Source organism: Cupressus sempervirens, chromosome 1, assembly GCF_028749045.1.
Source record: "Cupressus sempervirens isolate cs-2001-9-10 chromosome 1, ASM2874904v1, whole genome shotgun sequence".
NCBI classification, from domain to species: domain Eukaryota; kingdom Viridiplantae; phylum Streptophyta; class Pinopsida; order Cupressales; family Cupressaceae; genus Cupressus; species Cupressus sempervirens.
In genome coordinates, this window is record NC_143118.1 from 551,601,104 (window position 1) to 551,609,012 (window position 7,909).

Sequence of the window (7,909 nt, forward strand, 5' to 3'; positions counted from 1 at the left end):
GGCAATCTTGTGTCATCCAAAAAAAAATGTACTTAGACTTAGTTTCTGTTTCATGTGTTTTCATTCCTGGATACCCATTTGGGTCAAATATAGGTTCCAACTCTCACAGTTCCACTATTAGTGTTCTAGGTTAGAGTTTTTAATCACCTTGGGATACGAGTAAATGCCGAAAAAATAGGAATATGTAATTGAGCCATCATTTTGGTGAACTAGAAGGTGTAAATTAGCCAGATGAATGTAATTGTAATTTAGAGCATTCCAGAAAAAGAATCAGGTCAAAAGGCCCCACGGTTTGAAAGTTATTCCAGTTTTCCGGTTTCTGGAGACTTCCTAAGAATGCTTCAAAGTCAGGTTAAGGGCATTAAATAACCTCGAAAAGGGCCGAAAAATGGGGGACGAGCAAAGCTGGTCCACAGGGCTATAGAGCGCTTTGAGAGCTTTCCGAAAATGTAAACGATTCGTCAATCGGAGCTACGGTTCAAAAGTTATGCCTCCCGAAAGTTCGGTTACCATTTCTGGATTCTTCTAATTTTGTGCCGACTTCTAATGCAAATTCTAGAGCCTTCTATTTGGTCGGTGGATGCCAACTAGCACTTTCTAGAATGTATTCCTAATCCTTAACCCTCCGGAGTCTATTTAAGAACATTTCTGGCATAGTAAAAGGCAGTTCGGAGTGGAGTTTGAGAGAAGGTACTGGGAGAAGAAATTATCTCCAGTTTTATGTTATTGTAAGCCCATAGGGCTTGTTTTGAAGTCGATTTTCTCTGCACTAGATGTACTAGCATATTTTTACAGTGAATAGAATTTTCCCTTTCTTGTTGTGTCCATTCTGTGCTTGGGTCGTGTCCCCATCACAAACTCAAGCACCATAAAATACCATGCCTGCATAATATTATCTGTCAAGCTATACATAACATAAATGCCAAGTATATACATATATAAAGGGCTCTATACAGAGTATTCCATACACCCATGAAAATTATTGTAGCAATTACTTTCGTTATATTTCCAACTCAAAAAAATGATTATCTTGGTTACATGGACAAATACATCAAACATATACAAAAGTTGGGACTCGGCAAATCTAACCAATTATTTGTTGATTGGAGTACAAGAATAGTTTGAGAAACAGAAAATCAACTTGAAATAAACATTTTTCCATATATTATTTCTTTTTCTAATAGCCGAGTGTCGTCAAATTCTTCCACCTAATCACAAAACAGCTTGTCAAGTCTTTGTTGAGTTCAAGTCTCAAAATGATGATAGAAACACAATTGAAAAACACATCTAGGATCAGATATAAGGAGAAAAGTAGCTCAAGACTAAAGACTCCAATTAATTTTATTTTTATGAAGTCTCCGTCAAGACTCTATTCCTCAATAACCTTCTGAAATGTTGATTTCGGGTTATAACGTTCTAGATTTGATCCATCTGGTTCTGATTAGAGAGCTCATGGCCAAAAACTCTGTAATTTTTCGTATCGATGCTTCAAATCACACTCCATGATACATCATCAAGATGGAGATGGCGAAACTTGTAAATGATTATAAGACTAAATTTCAGAACGACCTCCTGTTTTATTCCAGAGCCATTACCATTACTGACGTAAAAAGCACTTCAAATATGTCACTTGTTTGAAACGGCTGAATTATCTGCTTTTAATCAGAATGAAAACCAGTTAAATCTGGTAATTGGTAAAATGCAAAAAGGCATTAAATGTTGATCAACAATGCTAAAAGCTAAGATGTAGGAGACCCCTTCCATGCTCCAGGTTTAACTCTGATGTATTACACAAATTATTTTAATGATGCTTTGTGCTAATCTCACTAAAATCTCTCTGTTCAATCTGCAACGATCTAAGATATCAAACAGGAAAAAATAAACATCCTGTAAAGAAGGGAACTTTACAGAGTGCCAAGAAGATCTAAGAAGATTAAAAGATATATTCTAAGGTTTGTACCAATCCCCACTCATTGAGTTGCTTTCTCAGAGCAATTACAGTGTTGAATGTAATATTTATGGACTTTTGGGAATCCCTTCACAAGACATGGTACTCTTATAATACCTCATTTCCAATATTGTTGGCCAAAATGATTTTTAAAAACACAACCTTATTCATCTAGAGGTGGCAAGACATTTTAAACTTTAATTTTTTTGCCAAATACATTATTCGAGTATGAGGGATGGTAGGTATTCTGCACTCATGTTCAAATTGGCATCTCAAATGTGCAGGAAGCCTCTCCTACTATTGTGAAGATCTTGTGAGTATTGTGGTGACACAGTCCAAGCTTCTTTAATTCCTTTCCCTTTAATAGACTTTTGCTTATAGGATTGTAACTTTAGAAAAACCAATCACTTCTCTCAAATTTTCCCACTTTGATGCCTGTCTTGCTAAAATTTAATCTTATTTTGTACCACTGTATGGCTCTTAATTGGTTATTTCAACATATGTTAATTTCCTTCAAACAAATCATGGAAGCTCACACTTGCGTCTCTTTGATAACTCAAGTAGTCCACAAGCGAGGCCCAAAAGCATCTGTTCAGAGATTTTGATACAGACATTCCAATAGCTGTATGATATGATGTATTCTACCAATTCTCAGCAAAATGTAACCATATTGAACAAGAAATTATTGTTTTGCAACATGGTCCCTCGAGTACTCTTTTAGACATTCAATTACAAGAGGTGCACATCCAATTAAGGGTGATGGCTGCTTGTTTTATTTAAGGAGGTTGAGAGTTCCCAACACATTTAAACAATTCATCGTAAAAATTACTACAAAAACCGGGAGACCAGCAACAAAAAAGAGTTTCACAAAGGTCAACCCAAACTTTTAACGTAAGTCAGCAACCTGTGAAGCTTTATCAATGTATATGATGTCCATGGAAATAAAATGAACATACTTTAACAATCAACCATTCGCTACATTGGTTTTGGTTTTTCTCTCAATGCTGGTCGGCCCACAATAAGTCCATTTCAATCAACTGCAATTTTTGGTTGAGAATGAACAAGGACTGCAAACTTGGATTTCTCACATTTTTATGTTTTATCCTTTGGCAAGATTCATGTGCAGCCACAAAAATCTCTACAATTGCTTTTAGTACCTTCCAAACATATATATAAGCAGTAGGTAAGGAATCACATTGTCCAATGCTTTCTTTTCAACTATAAAATTTTCAGTAAAAGATATGTGTGATTCTTATAGAGAATTATATCATTTCAAAAGGTATAACTGATGTATTCCTCTAGTATTTCTTCTAGAGATAGCATAGGACCAACTCTTTCATCGCAAATATTTCTTCCCTTTATCTCAAGCTACATGCAGCTCAGATAGCCTCAATAAGGACTCTACAACAGCATTAAATAGTTTTTCCACTATCATTTTGAATTTCAAAGTCAAATGCTTGTAGTTTGCTTATCCACTTTAATTGTTCATTAACATTTCTTCAAAGTAAAAAAACTTTGGACTTGGATAACCTACTTTAATGGTGATGTGTTGGCCAAATAAATATGGATTGTGAACTCTTCTATAGCATGCAAGATGGGCACCATCGCCATAATAGATTCTCCTTGTCTACTGAAATTCTATTTCCAAAAGCAATACAGCACTAATTTTGTATGAGAATAGAACTGTGCTTTCTGCAACTGCAGGGTTAGAATTCATTGCCATTATTTGTTGGAAAGCAGTTTCTGCCTTTTCCATCCATCTCAACAGTCTTGCTTTGTAAAGTCAATAAGGGACATCATAATATCTCCAAAAGCCTTAACAAATTTTTTACAGAAACTGGACAATCCATTAAATCCTCCCAATCAGGTATGAGGGATGTCATAATATCTCGGAAAGCCTTGGCAAAGTTTCTACAGAAACTGCACAACACATTAAATCCTCCCAATTGGGTATGTTCATGGGAGTTATTCAATCAAGGATGGCATGAATTGTAGTTGAATCAGCCATTTCTCCTGCACTGATTATATGGCCCAAAAACACAAGATGGCTCTTCCCAAAGCCACAATTTAATTCATTTGCAAATAAGAAATTTAACATCAAAAGTTCTAAAACAATATTCCTGTGCTTCAAATGAACCCCATGGTTTAGCTACAGGCAAGGATAACATCAAGAACGAAGAACAAACTTCCTTTTGGGTTAACCAATACCCAACTACCAGCAAAAATAACCATTTGACCCCGATCTAGATTGACACTGATCGCTGAAGATGCATTTTGAACAATCAAGTAGACACTTTGGATAGTATCAACATCAATGTGGGAGACATTAGAAGATGTAAGGGAAAGCCTTTGTTCTCAGTAAAGGAGGTGCAGGGGATGGCTTGTGGAATTCACAACTAGCTTTTCCATGGAAATGGTTTACCCAAAAACAGTGATGTAATGCAAAATATGGGGATTGTTTAAAGAACAATTTGTAAATTGTATTCCTCTCTGATTTCTGCTTTCTTGTCAAGTTGATTTTCAAATCTCTAAAACTTCAGTGCTTTATGCATCTTTTTGTGATGAAATAAGTGTTTTACATGTAGAAAAAAATCTATACCTCAGCTATATCTATTGATAAATTTCTAGATATGACTTGTTTAAACTGTCATAGTGATCCATAACCTATTAATTTTTTATTAGCACTAACAAATTCAAATCTGTTACATTATGTACAAAAGCAAACAAAAGCAAACTCTTTTATCATTGCAGAAACTCTATCATTCAGAGTTAGTCCTTCAGGCATAGTTCATTTGCTTGAGTTTTATTTTATTTTATTTTACTTGAGCGATTAAACCCCACACATATATTTATTAGGTACCACTCAAATAAGATTTCAGGTAAGAATCTGTTAAAACCTCCATAATTAGCACTCTAAACCATAAAGTATTGTTTAATACACAAAAATGCTTTCAGATGCTATTCATGAATATGGAGTACCTGAAAATGACCATGATTTCAATTTGAACCCATGCTTAATTGAAAGAACAAACCCACCTGCAAGTAACCATGAATTGGAATATTGCACTTTAACCTGCCATTAGGTGTGATCCTGTGATACATAGCAACCCACCCCTAGTAAACCCCTATTATTCCTGTTCCCAAGATGTTTCGAGACACAGGGGCATACATCCCCAGGGCCATCCCTACATGATAAAAATGCAAATCTTTCAAGGACAAAAAGAAAGGGCCAGAGGATGTCAGGGGGCAGCTGATCATCATGACCATCCCCAATCGCTCAACATCTAAAAAAAAGTCTCCATTCCCTAGTAGTATTATTCATGCTATGAGCATCTTTAGAGTATCAGTACTCATGATAGGAGCATCTCTAATGCAACATGATTCTCTCTAGGAGTACTCTGATAACCTTGTTAGTACAGAAAGAGGCCAGTGCCCCAGCACCCATCATTCACAGTAATTTCATTCTAGTGTGCCACCATACTAGGAGCTTCTATTGGGTATGCACTCTTTGAAAATATTTATTTGTCCAATGGAACTCCTTTATGCAGGTTCAGAGTAAAATAATTTTTTGAGCAATCAATTAATTTTGAGTGCATCGTTAGAGGCATCAATAAGAGAAGCACAATGACAACCAAATTGACTTGAATGAAGCCTAAATATGAAATTTTGAGATAAGAAGCTGAGATAAAGTGCCAGTGGTGAATGAATGATTGATGATTATATCCAAGTACGCATACTTATGCCTGGTATTTCTAAAGACAGAAAAAGAGAAGAGGTTGTACGGTGTAAAACTCTTGCATGATAGCAAGTGAAATAATGTTTATTCCAAGGCATTTAAGTCAAGGTCTTTTATTTTGATCTTATAGTGTTTAAGCAAATCAAATTCAAGTGGTCTGTAATAGCTACTAATAAAGTGTTCCTTCTAGATCTAGAGATGGCAAAGAAAATAATATAATGTTTCTCACTCCCACTTTTGATACATATGTGCAGATTGACAACAATAATTTTTTGATTAATTTTTGTGCCAACTCTCATGTGAATTGTGAAATCAACTCTTCAACATTATGTAATATGGTTTTAGGCTTTCCACATGTATATGTAATATGATGAATGCCTTATATACGAATATTTGAACTCTCCTATATTTTTTAAATTTTCCCTACTTTTCAATTCTCATCCCCAGGCAACCTGGAAACGCATACTGCCGGCACCTACCCAAAAACTGTGTGGATCATAGGTATAATTTCCATGTCACCGAGATTGCGAGATTGACTAACCTTCAACAACTGGTCACTACCCCCTTTCTGGAGAACGTGTCTATAGACCCTTGCCAGAGAATCTCTTCACCGTTGAGATCTAAACTCGGACCTCCTAAGTTTGGATGAGCCTCTATTCCATTAAACACACTACCTGGAAACTGAATCAAAATACACGTTAATATAGTCTCACTATTTCTGCCAGAACATGTAAAAAACCCCATGCCAGCAAAAACTTCAAACTCAAATCAGATGTCAGTTGCAAACCACCTTAATGTGCAGTTGCAGTCCCAACTATATTAAATCACAACCTCCAAATATCATGAACCCCAATCCCAAATCATTTGATATCAAATATTTTGGTATTATTTGAACTTACAGCAGAATGTGCACACATGAATTTGATGGAAAAACAACTACCTCGGGCCTTCATATAAAGTCCCCCTAGTTTAAGAACCCAAGATGTTTAATCGTTAAAGGAATAATGCCAGTTTTAAGAGTTCGAGGCTCCTCTTTTGGGCAACTTTGGATATGATCAAAACCATCCAGGCACTTACAGAAACGAAGTTTCGGGAAGAAGGGGATAACCAACTGATCTTCAACAACTGCACTTACGAGGAGCATAAATTTTTAATAATAAACAATCAAACATTTCAAAATTGAAGTAGATGATCAATTTTATTCATACAAGTAAGGCAGTTACGCCCAACATAAAAACTGGAGTAGATAAACTGTTGTAGGATATAAATCTCCATAGCCACTATCATAAAATCATTCGATATGCAGTACCGGATGAGGAATAGGTAAATTATTCACTCCGACGTATGTCTTCAGAAAAGTAAAAGGTAAAGTAAGAATATACCTAAATCGGTATATTAAAAGAAGAGCAGTGAATATTGGGCATGAGCAACAGCCATGAGATGCTCCAGAAGAATGCTAGAGGGTCAATACAGGGAACATTCCAACCTTCCTTGCACCTGCCACGATTATTTCTATGTCGATTACAAAAGCACTGTACACAGACAAATCGGTAACTTCATCTGTCTCGGTAAATTGAAAACACGTCTATGAAATTTGTCGTACAGGAAACTGATTTTTAAGATTTAACCAACCCGGGAAGTAAAAATCTTGCTGCTTCGTAGAGCACGAAAAAAGGTAAACTTTGGGAAGCTAAAGGAAAATTATTCATGTTGCCCGTTTGTTTGTTCGCCGTTAATTAAAGAAGTTGCAGTATGGGATGGTAGAAATTAAATAGCATTTTAACAAGGAAATGGTTGTAATAACACAGTTTTCTGAAATTTAATAATTATAAAATTAGCATGGCTACGCCGTAGATTTTTGAAAGGTCTATTTGTCTCATTCTTAATCTTTCATTTATCTTTTCTTATCTTTTTCGAATCTATCTCAATGTATCTCTTCATTTCTATCATTTCCTATATAAATATCTCCGTAGATATATTTCTATCTCTATTTATGTATTAATTTATCTTTCATCCTTTCATTATACATTCATTTCTACTTATATCTCCAGCCTCCCTCTCCACATCTCAAGCAATCTCTCTATTGTATATCTCTTTGTATTTAAATAGTAAACTAAATGCAAAATCAAAATATACACATTGATAGAAACAAATAATTTTTAAAAATTAAGAATAAATATTAATCCTATAAAGTTTAGTGATTAATTAAATTTAAAATATCATTT

The 7,909-nt window shown here is 35.1% G+C and overlaps 1 protein-coding gene across 3 annotated transcripts in view; it reads right to left on the reverse strand.

Annotated features, from left to right (window-relative positions):
- Positions 1 to 7,522, reverse strand: part of LOC149578636 (Calcium-binding EF-hand family protein) — a 55,039-nt gene extending 47,517 nt beyond the window's left edge. The window contains exons 1-3 of one of the 3 annotated variants that reach the window (XM_089830540.1): positions 7,067 to 7,442; positions 6,584 to 6,809; positions 6,226 to 6,365 (exon numbers count right to left, since the gene is read on the reverse strand). The gene's annotated coding sequence lies outside the window, so the exon portion shown is untranslated. Of the gene's footprint in view, positions 1 to 6,225; positions 6,366 to 6,583; positions 6,810 to 7,066 lie in introns of all 3 variants that reach the window. The other 2 variants (XM_089830543.1, XM_089830534.1) reach the window with 2 other exon arrangements.
- Positions 7,523 to 7,909: the final 387 nt, after the last annotated feature.